This window comes from Lepidochelys olivacea, assembly GCF_965140295.1.
Source record: "Lepidochelys olivacea isolate rLepOli2 genome assembly, chromosome: 3".
Classification (NCBI taxonomy): Eukaryota; Metazoa; Chordata; order Testudines; family Cheloniidae; genus Lepidochelys; species Lepidochelys olivacea.
In genome coordinates, this window is record NC_140413.1 from 21665827 (window position 1) to 21678716 (window position 12890).

The 12890-nt window shown below is 46.8% G+C and overlaps 1 long non-coding RNA gene across 2 annotated transcripts in view; it reads right to left on the reverse strand.

Moving 5' to 3' along the window:
- Window positions 1–254: 254 nt before the first annotated feature.
- LOC311518705 overlaps window positions 255–12890 on the reverse strand; it is a 60480-nt gene continuing 47844 nt past the window's right edge. For both annotated transcript variants that reach the window (XR_014711084.1, XR_014711085.1), the window contains exon 3: window positions 255–922. This is a non-coding gene — a long non-coding RNA (uncharacterized lncRNA). The remainder of the gene's footprint in view (window positions 923–12890) is intronic.

Here is a 12890-nt window from a genome sequence, read left to right on the forward strand (position 1 = left end):
CGTCTGGCTGCTGGTTACACACAGCCAGACACCAGGGCAGTTAGAAGAGCACAGGAGGGCGCGGTACGCATCAGAGAAGCTTTGAAAACCAGTTTCATGACTGGCCAGGCTACGGTGTGAACGTTCTGTTTGTTTGTCCTTGATGAAACCCCTCACCCCTTGGTTCACTCTACTTCCCTGTAAGCTAACCACCCTCCCCCCTCCCTTCGATCACCGCTTGCAGAGGCAATAAAGTCATTGTTGCTTCACATTCATGCATTCTTTATTAATTCATCACACAAATAGGGGGATAACTACCAAGGTAACCCAGGAGGGGTGGTGGAGGAGAGAAGCACCAGGAGGGGTGGTGGAGGATGGAAGGACAAGACCACACAGCACTTTAAAAGTTTAAAACTTTAAAACTTATTGAATGCCAGCCTTCTGTTGCTTGGGCAATCCTCTGGGGTGGAGTGGCTGGGTGGCCGGAGGCACCCCCCCACCGCGTTCTTGGGCATCTGGGTGAGGAGGCTATGGAACTTGGGGAGGAGGGCGGTTGGTTACACAGGGGCTGTAGTGGCAGTCTGTGCTCCTGCTGCCTTTCCTGCAGCTCAACCATGTGCTGGAGCATATTAGTTTGATCCTCCAGCAGCCTCAGCATTGAATCCTGCCTCCTCTCATCACGCTGCCGCCACTTTTCAGCTTCAGCCCTCTCTTCTGCCCGCCACTTACTTACTCTCTTCAGCCCGCCACCTCTCGTCCCGGTCATTTTGTGCTTTCCTGCACTCTGACATTGTCTGCCTCTACGCATTCGTCTGTGCTCTGTCAGTGTGGGAGGACAGCATGAGCTCAGAGAACATTTCATCGCGAGTGCGTTTTTTTCGCCTTCTAATCTTCGCTAGCCTCTGGGAAGGAGAAGATCCTGTGATCCTTGAAACACATGCAGCTGGTGGAGGGAAAAAAAAAAGGGACAGTGGTATTTAAAAAGACACATTTTATAGAACAATGGGCATACTCTTTCAGGGTAAACCTTGCTGTTAACATTACATACATAGCACATGTGCTTTCGTTCCAAGGTTGCATTTTGCCTCCCCACACCGCGTGACTAGCCCCTCATCCCTCCCGTCTCCCCGTGACTAGCAGCGGGGAACATTTCTGTTTAGCCACAGGCAAACAGCCCAGCAGGAACAGGCACCTCTGAATGTCCCCTTAAGAAAAGCACCCTATTTCAACCAGGTGACCATGAATGATATCACTCTCCTGAGGATAACACAGAGAGATAAAGAACGGATGTTGTTTGAACGCTAGCAAACATACACTGCAATGCTTTGTTCTACCATGATTCCTGAGTACGTGCAACTGGCCTATCTCCAGAAGATCTTTCCCTACCACACTCAAAACTGCTGCTATCTCAACACCCTGATGGGAAAGGAAATCTTTGTTTGAGGTGCAGGATTGGCACTTGGGGATGTGGATATCTCAGACTACAATGGGTGCCAGAATGGACCCAATTCAGAAGTGGCACTGTGCCAGCACCCCGCCCAGCAGCAGGTCGGCTCAGAGTTCCATTAGGTTCATGTGAGAATGTTGCAGGGGGAAATCACCAGTTGACTAGCCAGCCATATTGAAACCAGGACCAAACCTCCACTGAAATGATCAGCAGGGTCACCCCCATCTCAGAGAATAGACCCCAGAATTGCAAATCAGCTATGGGCACTTTCAAGAGGATGGGACCAGATCTGCAGTTAGGGATAGACTTAGCAAAACACTTAAGCACGTGCTTAACGTTAAGCATTTGGTTTAATCCTATTGAAGTCAATAGGAACTAAGCATGTGATTGAGTGCTTACTGAAGTAGGACCTTAACTTGCAACTGGAACTCCCTAGTAAAACCTGTGTGCCTGCTAATTGACCCCAAGTTTCTAACTTCCTGCATCTGAGACCTCACTATAAAACTGTGCTTTAGAGTACAAAATTACACTGGCTGTATTCTGGCTTTTCAATGACTTTTTCACGTCAGGGTAACCACCAATCCCTATTTTAAGGGGCATCCTCTATTTGATGACTAATGTCCTGCATCCTGCATCAAGGGTGCAGTTTGGCCTTTATTTAATTATGGATCATGCAAAGGGTCAAACATGATAATACAAAGAGAGAAGGCCGCATGAGGAAGCAGCAGAGATGGCTGTGAAGACAATGGAAGAACAATAGCTAGACAGTGCAGGGAAACATCTGTGCAAAGGTGAGAGAGACCAGCCAGGAGAGACCGAGAAATGCTGAACTGTGGAGTTTTACTTGTGATTTTTTGTGTAGGAAACTTTCCCAAGATGTATTTCAGTGTATTGCATGTTCCATGGATATATGTGGCAGCCTTTCCAATAGCCAAGAGTGGTTAATAAATATAATGCTTTCTCCCTCTTCTTTTCTCTGACCTTTAGTTCAAGAACTAGCCCAGCAAAGCCAGGGAAAGAGAGAGAGAGTAAGAAGAGCATTTTTGGCAACAGCAACCTCTTAATATGCCACATTTAATGGTAGTAATAAGTACACATAATCCCAGGATCTATACAGGTCTTTTCACAGGGAGGCTAATTTGCATCTCCCTTGGATCTCTGACCCTAATTATCTTTTTTTCTTGCTTTATTTATTGTTGGGATGAGTACTAAGGCATTTCCTCTGCCAAAAGAGAGGCAGAATGATTAACACCACTTGATTACCGAACTGGGCCACATTTGAGCAGGCCGGTTATCAAGATTCCTGGAAGGCTAGTGCCAAGCAGGAAGTGGAGCGTTGGGGGCACAAAGCTGTGGCTTTGAATGTCTTGAATGTTTTTTTCTGCCATAGTTCTCACAGCATTTTGTAAACTGCAAGCATGACTGCGACCAAGAATTGCCAGCTGTTACTTGTGAATGATTGGATGGAGTCAAAATAGCAAAGGCTGGAGTCTGGAGTCATAATAATACTCTTCTGAGGCAGCCTTTATTTGTGAAGTATTTTACAAACATTAAGGGCTTATTCGTGCCAGGAAGGCACATGCCTGGGAAGGGATGAGGGGGGTTGGTAGTACTCTGGAAAGGAGTCCAAGTCTTCCTGGAGTTTCCATAGTGATGTGCTGACAATATATTACCAAGGTCTTCTGGGGAAAGGGTGCATTGGCTTGAAAAGAAGAGGGGAGGCTTGAGAGCCTATTCATTGTTTTCAGAGTTGCTTTGTTGTCCATAACTGAAGAGGGGAGGGCACCAGAAATTGGCAGCCAAACATAGATTAGGTTTGTGTGGGAAATGTTCCTGTAAAACATACCAAGTGTCTGAATACACTGCAGAGCAGCCAGTGTATAGGGCTTGAAGAGAGGGTTGGGGTAAAGAGCTTGTTGAGGGTCTGGGTAGATACCCCCATATTGGTGCAGTGTGATTCTCTCTCCATGGCTGGTTAGCACATGGGGGAGTGCAAAGGCCACACCTATTATCTGTCGCCTTTGGAGTGGCTTGCATTATGGAGGTGGTGTTAGGAGAGAGCAGTCTGTGTTGGGGGGGTGCAGGACACTGGGCACTGTGATTGATATTTGCGGGGGTGGGGGAGGAGGGGAGGGGTATTGCTTCAGCTCTAGAGGATGGCCAAGACACAATCTGTCCCTTCACAATACACCTGTGAGGTAGTACAGAAAATTTAAGTGACTTGACCAGGATCCCACAGGAAGGTGGCCAGAGAGCTAGGGAAAAACCCAGATCTCCTGACACCCAATCCTGTGCCTTGACCACAAATTCATCCTTCTTGTAATAAGCGTGATAGTGTCCAAACAAGACCGTGGGAAATGTGTCCAGCATAAGTTACCCAGAAGCAGCTGCGTCAGTGTGTGACAAGAAACCACAATCATAGTGACTGGCCTCATGGCTGTACTGTAAATGAGAACTGCTTTCAGTTTCATTAAGGACCAGCCAATCGTTCGCTCATTTACTGGTGCTGGGTTTTACTGAGGGGAAGGACAGGGTCCAAAATGTTTGTCATAGAAACAGAGACAAAGGGTAAAGTGTTACAGCACCTTATCATCCAGCTGCCGCAAAGTACAGCTGAGTGCTACTAGCCAGGGAGAAGAGATGCAGGCTCTGCAGCTGAGAGGCTAAAAACAGCATGAGATTGTGTTTGTGGGGAGGACACCTGGGAAGAAAGTCAGGAATTGGGAGGAGTCATGCGAACGGTTGCCATTTAGGACATCCTGACAAGGGTGAATTAGCTCAGCTTTTGGCATATTTAGATTTCAGCAACTCAGGATGGAGCCTTGTCAAGGGAAATGAGTAACAAGTATGGAAAGTCATATGGCTTCTATAAGAGCAGGAAAGGCAAAGATAAATTCTAAGGTTGTTCAGTCCCCCCAGCTGAAAGTCCATTTACAGAAGGCTATGGTGTCACCACTGTTACCTTTAGCAACCAAACCTGTATTCTCAAAGGAAAGAACTAGAGTGTGCTACTGAAATCAAAGAACCCTGGTGGAATTCTCCCTGGCGGAATCAACATCAATGACTTGCTGCTGGGAACCATTTTATTATTCTGTTTACTCACTATAAACTGACTGGCTGACCTGAACGTGAGTCCATCCATTTCCCCTCTTATTCAGCTACCTGTACCAGACCTGAAAGAGCAATTGCAGGAGTGAGTGGCCAAGGAAGGGGCATCTACCCTCCATATCTGAAGATGAGCTTTCCAGGTGAGGCATATTTGTTGGGGAGCATGCTTTACTGCCACCTGTGGGGTGACTAGGGCGAGGACATCAGTTACTGCAGCCCTCTGTGTGCATCTCCTTAAAGCAACAAGCACGTACAGCTGGAAAGAGGTTGAGTGCCTAGATAGGCCTTGAGGTTTCGAAGACACCCGTTCATGAGTGGATCCGCAGCGTCTCAGTGTTTTCGCGTGCATTCTAATGTAAAGGCTGCCTGTTAGCGCAGCTCTCCTCCTATAAAGCTGTCTGTCCTCTGCATTCAAATCCCACACTCTTTATCAGCGAATGCTCAGGGTGCTTCTTTCCTATGAAGCAAGGTGAACAATTTGATTAACACTTACAAATTGAATTTCAGCTTGTGCAAAACAGACTCTCAGTTCGAGATGAGGATTAATATAGAGCCTTTTCCTTTTCACGGTTCTCGTTTTGGCCGGCTTTACTTTCTTTGCACGTCTGTGGCCTGTATGTTTGAACAGGCAGCGACTGTTCTCAGGCAATTCTGGCATATGCTGGACTGAGCTGGTCTTTGTTTTCTGTGCCCAGGTGTTAACTTATGTATCTTGCATTCATTATAATGTGTAGGGCTCAGTGCTGTGAGCTGAGAGTGCTCAGCTCCAGGCAGGATAGAGCTCGTTGTGTCTTAAGGGAGAACAGATTAACACATTTCTACTGTCACAGCCAGCACCCACCTAAATTGCGGGGTGTAGGTTGGACACACACACACACACACAAATGTAAGTTTTCTGAAATAATTAGACAGGCTGTACATCCTGATATTGGCTTCTCTACTTCTCATAGGGGCCACAGTTGGAGGGGAGGAAGGGATGATGGGGGGAAGAATTGTGATCAATCTGCAAAAATTTAAATGAGGAAGGGTCATCCCAATCATATTCCCCTGACTCTTCTAACCCGCTATACCCCAATCTCATTATCCTGACACCTGCTCAAGTCATTTTCTCTCCTGGTCCCCAGGTCCCACCACTCAACACCACAGTGGGATTGCTGGGGGCAGTTCTTGTGTAGATTGGATTTGCAGGAATTTCCTCAGGGGCCTGAGAGTATGGTCATTTCTCTGGGACTCCTGTAGGGAAAGATTCTTCTCAGACCAAGGACTGAAGTTGGAACTGCAAAGTTATTTTCTTCCCTCTGTTTGAGCCTATACCCCCTTAGTAGTGAGCTCCCACAGCACCCAAACTTCCATAGGCCCAACTCTGAAGTCCCTCTGCTCTCAGGGGGGAGGGATAGCTTAGTGGTTTGAGCATTGGTGTGCTTAAACCCAGGGTTATGAGTTCAATCCTTGAGGGGGGCCATTTAGGGATCTGGGGCAAAAAATTGGGGATTGGTTCTGCTTTGAGCAGGGGTTTAGACTAGATGACCTCCTGAGGTCCCTTCCAACCCTGAGATTCTATGATTCAAGTTCCTTCCACTTTTGTAAGTGCAGGATCCTTCCAGGGTCATCCTGCTGTTTGGTTCTTGAAGTGCTTCCTTCTGCACTCCACCACGAAGGCTTTCATGCAGAATGGATGAGCCACAAAAGACCAAAGGGAGGGAGCCACTGGAATACATTAGTTTTTATATTACATGTGTATATAAGTAAAAGCAGAAAGTCTCATTTCACTTATTCTAGCTGTTAAGAAGTCCCTAGAGGTTTCGGTTGGATGCAGGGCTCATAGGCAGATCACAGCAGGCTGAAATGCACACTCGCAGAAGTTAATGTTGCTCAGAGCATCAATAACAAGTTTTGCTAAGTCCTCTGTCACCCACATGGGTGGGGTTAAATGAGGAAAGATGAGGGCACAGTCAATCGTAACAGCAATAGTGTCATGGGCTGTCACTGCTAAGGAGGGAATGGGGGTACAAACAGGGACAAATATTCTTCATATACTCTATGCCTTCCTTTACACCTTCCATCCCCCTAGGCAAAAAGATGATCATATGGAAGTTGCAAATATTCTAGGTCAAGTTTTCCCCTTTCCCATTTCTTTTAATGGCAGATAAACATTTTTGGGTATTTCCTCTAGAAACAGAACTGCAATACCAACTCTGTTTATTAAGCCTCGCTCATTTTCTAGCTATTCTAGGGCAACTGAGGAATATACTTTAGGGACCAACGAAGCAAACCCATGGGATGGGCAAGATGACCCACATGGTCTTTACCATCTGTAAACTTCTGTGATTCATTTGAAATTGAAAGAGCATTTCCATTCCTTAAAAAAATACAATAACGTTCCCTAAAATGCCATGTGGATGGACGCACTAGCAAAATTCCTACAATCAGTCAGTCAGAAATCATTTTATTCATGAGCTCTCAGCAAGAAAAAACATGAAGGTGGAACTTTAAAGAAAGGCATAAAGATGGGGCCTTGGCCATGGCTGCTGTTGAAGATATTTGAACTATGCTGTAGGGAATAAGCCTTCATTATCAGGGAAATGGACTTGTAGTAAAATTTTTAGAAGTGCCTAAATCCCATTTTCAAAAGAAGCTTGGGCTCTTAGCAGTCTAAGTCCTGTTGACATTCGTGAGGTTTTGGTGAATAGCAGTTGACACCTAAATATCTTTGAAATCTGGGCCTAAGGATCTATTTCAGTTTAGAAAATGATATTTAGGAGTCTAAGTCACTTAGATGCCTTTGAAAATGTTATCCTAGATTACTTAATAAGTGTTTTCCATCTTTAATGTTTAAGCTTCTTGTGAAAGTCAAGAGTAATTAGCCATTGGAATAACTTAGGTCTAGATGTGGTGGATTCCCCATCACTTGAAATCTTTAAATCAAGTTTGGATGACTTTCTAAAAGAGATGCTCTAGTTCAAGCACAAATTATTAGGTTTTATGCAGGAAATACTGGGTGAAATTTAATGATCTTCATAAAACAGAAGCTGAGACTAGATGATCAAAACGGTTCCGTCCATCCTTAAATTCTGTGAACTCCCATTGATTTCCAGGGGCTGAGTTTATCTTATAGTGCATAGATATAATGACTGAAACAACTAATTTTTAAGTTAAATATTTGTGCAGGGAGGCAGGGGGTGAGGAGAGGACACACACAACACATTCTGAGAGCATACACAGTCATCAATGTAATTCATTGTTCTCAGGGAACATGACTCCATTTCAGATAACAGGTAGTTTCATATAACATAAGTTTGGATAATCCAGGTCTCAGTGTAATATACAAAGGGGTATCTATCATATTCACTCATATATTCTTTATTGTATTGCCTCACATAGTTAAAGTGGACACATAATGTTGGTCATAAATGTAGAATCATGAAGGCTTCGGAAATGAGAGATCACACAAGTCCTAACTGTAAAAGGAAAACATATAACTTGAGTCCAGCTACTGTAACTAACCCACAGGTCTTGCCATTTACTATTCTTGGACAAAGCGGCCTTAAATAATTTGTTTAGAGACTCCTGTTTTGAAAAGTCCTTATCTAAATCCAGATTAACACCTCTGAAGCCAGTGGAAATGAGACCTGAATCAAGTCCAAAGAGACTGAGGTGTCTGATATTTTTCCATATGATGAGCTGGTTACCTTCTGAGACCATATGAAACTCAGGCTCCTGTTTATCTGGGCTATTGAGAACTGGTTTGACAGAGCTGACCCACCTGTAAGCATTACTGGAAGATAACCCGCGATGCTAAACTTCCACAGGAAACCCTCCCAAAGGGGGACTAAGAATGTCCCATCTTTCTACTATCATTTCATGAGTCTGGGAGCCCACTTGAATTGTTTTCCAGCTAATTAGCAGACTGGGCTACTGGCAAGATGCAACTATGTCTGCCAACTGTGTTTGGAAGAATGATCAGTGTGGACATTTTTGGTACAAGTAGGTTTTCATTCATGGGATTTATTTGAGGTAGCAGAAGAGTGGCGAGAAACTGTCCAGAGAGTTTCTGCCTTGAGGTATGGAAAGCAGTCACCCTTTCAATTAGCAATTAAACTAATATTGCTACAAATGCCAATTTCTGGCTTAAGCTTGATGTGGATGGCTGTACATTGCCCTTTTCTTATAAGTTGGTTTCAGAACTAATGCTTTCATCTCACTGAGATTATTTTACTGTAACGCTCAGTTCTGTTTCTACAGAGGCCCTAGCATGCGTGGAAATAGTCAGTTTTTAATTCAGTTATTAAAACTCATAAGATTCCCTTGTAAGTAATGTAAACAATGAGAAGATTGGAAAAGTCTCTTGCTAATCAGTAAATTGCTTATGATCATATTGAAACCTTACACCAGAGAACACAACCAATTGGTGCAGCACAAAACCCCATATTCTATATGAAATTTCATTGTGCCACTATGCCCCCATATTCTTCATTGAGATATTCTTATGATGTGAGTATGGCATAATTAGGATCTATTTTGTGCAGGATAAGGCATGTGAGGTATCATTGGAAAGCTTGTGATTTACTGAATATGATTATCCTACTTGTATGCAGGTATCATTTCTGAATCTGAAGTTAGGGATATTGACTATGTATCAATTACAAGTGTGTTTACACTGAGGAACGCCCACCAGACAGAATGCAATCAGTCTAGATGGCTCACTGTGAGGAAGAGCCACTAAAGAGAACAATAGGTCTCAGAAGATGTTTATCTCCCACAGAGAAGTCTTCCTGGGGACGCTACAAACAGCCTTTGAGTGATGGCTGCAGGGTCATGTGATCAAGTCACCTGATACTGGACACCATGATAATGCTAGTATTTTTCCACAGATAGGGGTGAGGGGAATCACAATGGAAGACAAAGGATTCCCGCCATATGTAAAACCTATTTAAGTCAGGGGAGTGATATAATCAGGGGTTGTTCTTCACTGCATCCCCGCCCAAGATGAGAAACATCTAAGAAACAAAGACTGAATGAGAGGAAAAGAACTGAGCCCAGGCTGGAAGGTCGTCTAGCCTGTGAATGAAATATCTGAAGATTTAAGCTGCAGGCAAGTGCAACTGGCCTTCAAGAATCTCTTCAATCTGCCTAAAACAACATTTAGGGTGAGAAATTACTACTTGTAACCAGTTTCTTTAGTATCTCAAGCTTAGATTGCATTTTTGTTTTATTTGTTGGGTAATCTGCTTTGATCTGTTTGCTATCCCTTATAATCTCTTAAAATCTATTTTTTGTAGTTAATAAACCTGTTTTTGTTTTATCTAAAACCCAGTGTCTGGAATACATAACTGGGGAAGCAAAAAGCTGTTGCATATCTCTCTTCACTTTGAGGGAGGGGGCGAATTTCATGGGCTTACACCAAGGGTGGGCAAACTTTTTGGCCTGAGGGCCACATCTGGCAATTGAAATTGTATAGCGGGCCATGAATTTTCACAAAATTGGGGTTGGGGAGCGGGAGTGGGTGAGGGCTTTGGTTCGGGTGCTGGCTCTGAGGTGGGACCGGAAATGAGGAGTTCAGGGTGCAGGAGTGGGCTCTGGGCTGAGGCGGGGAGGTGAGGGCTCTGGCTTGGGGTGCAGGCTCTGGGGTGAGGCGGGGAATGAGGAGTTTGGGGTGTAGGAGGCTGCTCTGGGCTGGGACTGAATGGTTTGGAGGGCGGGAGGGGGATCAGGCCTGGGGCAGGGGGTTGCGGCGTGGGAAGGGGTGCAGGCTCTGGCTCGGGGTGTAGGCTCTGGGGTGGGGCTAGGGATGAGGAGTTTGGGGTGCAGGAGAGTGCTCCAGGCTGGGACTGAGGAGTTTGGAGGGGCATCTGGCCTGGGGCAGGGGGCGGGGGTGGGGAGAGGTTCAGGGGTGCAGGTTCCAAGTGGAGCTTACCTCAAGCAGCTCCCAGAAGCAGTGGAATGTCCCTTGTCTGGCTCCTACGTGGAGGTGCGGCCAGGCAGCTCTGCATGCTGCCCCGTCCCCAGGCACCACTCCTGCAGCTCCCACTGGAATGCCAGAGGGGGCTATTGGAGTGCATAGGAGCCAGAGGGGGGCCATGCAGCTGCTTCCGGGCGCCACGTGGAGCTGCCCCCGACCCTGCTCCCCAGCTGGAGTGCCGGAGTGGGGCCATGCTGCTGCTTCTGGGAGCCACGGAATATTAAGCAATATGCCGTAATGTGTCACTCATTAACAGCTGTGTGTGGTTCAGTCACTTACATCAGTGGTCACCAACCAGTTGATCGCAATCTCCGGCAGCAGTGGAGCCTGGCTACTGCTAAGGCAGACTCCCTGCCTATCCCCACACCACTCCCGGAAGTGGCCACTGCAGCCCCGGGGGGCGGGAGGGCAGGGGTCTCCCTCTGCGCTCTGCTCCTGCCAGCAAGCACCATCCCTGCAGCTCCCATTGGCCGGGAGAGCTGCGAGGGTGGTGCTTGCAGAGAGGAGCAGCACGCAGAGCCATTTGCCACCCGCCCCCCTACCCCAGGGGCCACGAGGGCATGTTGGCTCCTTTCGAGAGCAGTGTCGGGCTGGGGTAGGGAGGGAGCCTGTCTTAGCCTCACTGCGCCCGCCACCGACCGGGAGACTCCTGGAGCCAGTACCCCATACCCTCTCCTGCACCCCAAGTCCCAGCCCTGACCCCTTTCCCAAAGCCAGCAACCTGTACCCCTTCCTGCACCCCAACACTTTGCCCAAACCCAGAGCCCCCTCCTGCACCCAAATTCCCTCCTAGAGCTTGCACCCTCTCACCCCCTCCCGAACCCTCTGCCCCAGCCTGGTGAACATGAGGAAGGGTGGGGGAGAGCGAGCGACGGAGAGTGGGGGGATGGAGTTAGCAAGGTGGGGCTTTGGGGATGGGTTGGGGCCTCAGGGAAGGGGCGGGGTAGATCCTGGGTTGCCCTTAGATTAAAAAAGTGATCTTGGGCGTAAAAAGGTTGGAAACCACTGATCTACTTTGTTACAGTTGTAGTAGAAGAGTCAGTATTCATCTGACTCCTAATAAATGAGCACAATATATGTGTCAGGGAAGATGGAGGTTCTCTATGAAACGTATTTTAATGCTGAACATCCAACCACCACCCACAGAGGCTCCGATTTGAAAATCTGAATTTTGTTTTTCTTTGCATCAACAGAAGACAAGCACATTAAAACTAGGTCAAGGCCACTTCTTGTTATCATAAAGATAGATTTATTGGGCCAGGTTTATCCACTGGCTTCGCAAGAGATTAGCCAGGGATAAATCAGGCCCAAATTCGGTTAGTGGATTATGAGAGGAAATGGAGAGTCTGCTCTTCAAAGTTTTTCAGTGGCATTTTTCGTTTGAGCCAAGGCCAAAGCCTCGAGACAAACAGCTTTAGTGGAAGATGGATCATCCTGAAAACATTAACAAAGCTTTGCCTGATGTCATAGGGCCTTGTGATGGGGTGTTTACTTCACACAGGTTGTGACAGGCTTAATATGGGCCTGAGAAGCTGATTAACTAGCCTGCATATGCCTGGAGGGTGGGCCAGCACTAATTAGAAATAAAGCCCAGCTTGGGGGAGAGGAGGATTTGACTCCAAAAAGAGTTGGGTGAGCCCAACTGGGGAAAGAAGACCCAGAGGGCAGGGGGTGGGAAGTGCCCTTTTGCTGGGAAAAAAACTGAAAAGAAGGCTGAGAGTATGTCTACAGTGCAGTTAGACACCCGGGGCTGGCCTGTGCTAGCTGTCTCCAGCTCGCAGGGCTCAGACTAAGGGGCTATTTAATTGTGATGGAGATGTTTGGGCTCAGGCTTCAGCCTGAGCTCGGGGAGCCTCCCACTCCAGCCTGAGCCCAAACACCTATACTGCAATTAAACAGCCCCTTAGCCCAAGAGAGCTGGCATAGACCAGCTGGCATAGACTAGAGTCTAATTACAGTGTAGCCATACCCTGAGAGGGAGTAAGGGGAAAAAGGCAGGATAGGTTTCTCCAAGCGAGAGCTGGAAGCCTGACTGAGACAGGGCCCTGATGAGCTGGAGCATGTTAGACACGCTGAGTAAAGGGAGGAGTGTGTCAGCCCCTGGGTTTGAGGGACTAGTTGAACCAGACAGCAGCAGTAGTAACAGAAGCATGCATGCACTGAGGTGACAGTCTGTTGAACCCAGCGAGGTCTGATTTGTGTAGACTTTTGTTGGGGTTTGATCAAGGAGTCTGTGGCCCCAGAAGGAGCTGTGCACTGTAAAGTGGCCTGGCTGGAGGGCCAGGACACTTCTATGGCCAGAATAGGCCAAAAGAAGGTTGGGGAAACCGAGGCAAAAGTTGTTGAAACACTACAGTTTATTGGGTGTAGCAACTTTTCCATAGGCCTGCAGAAGCC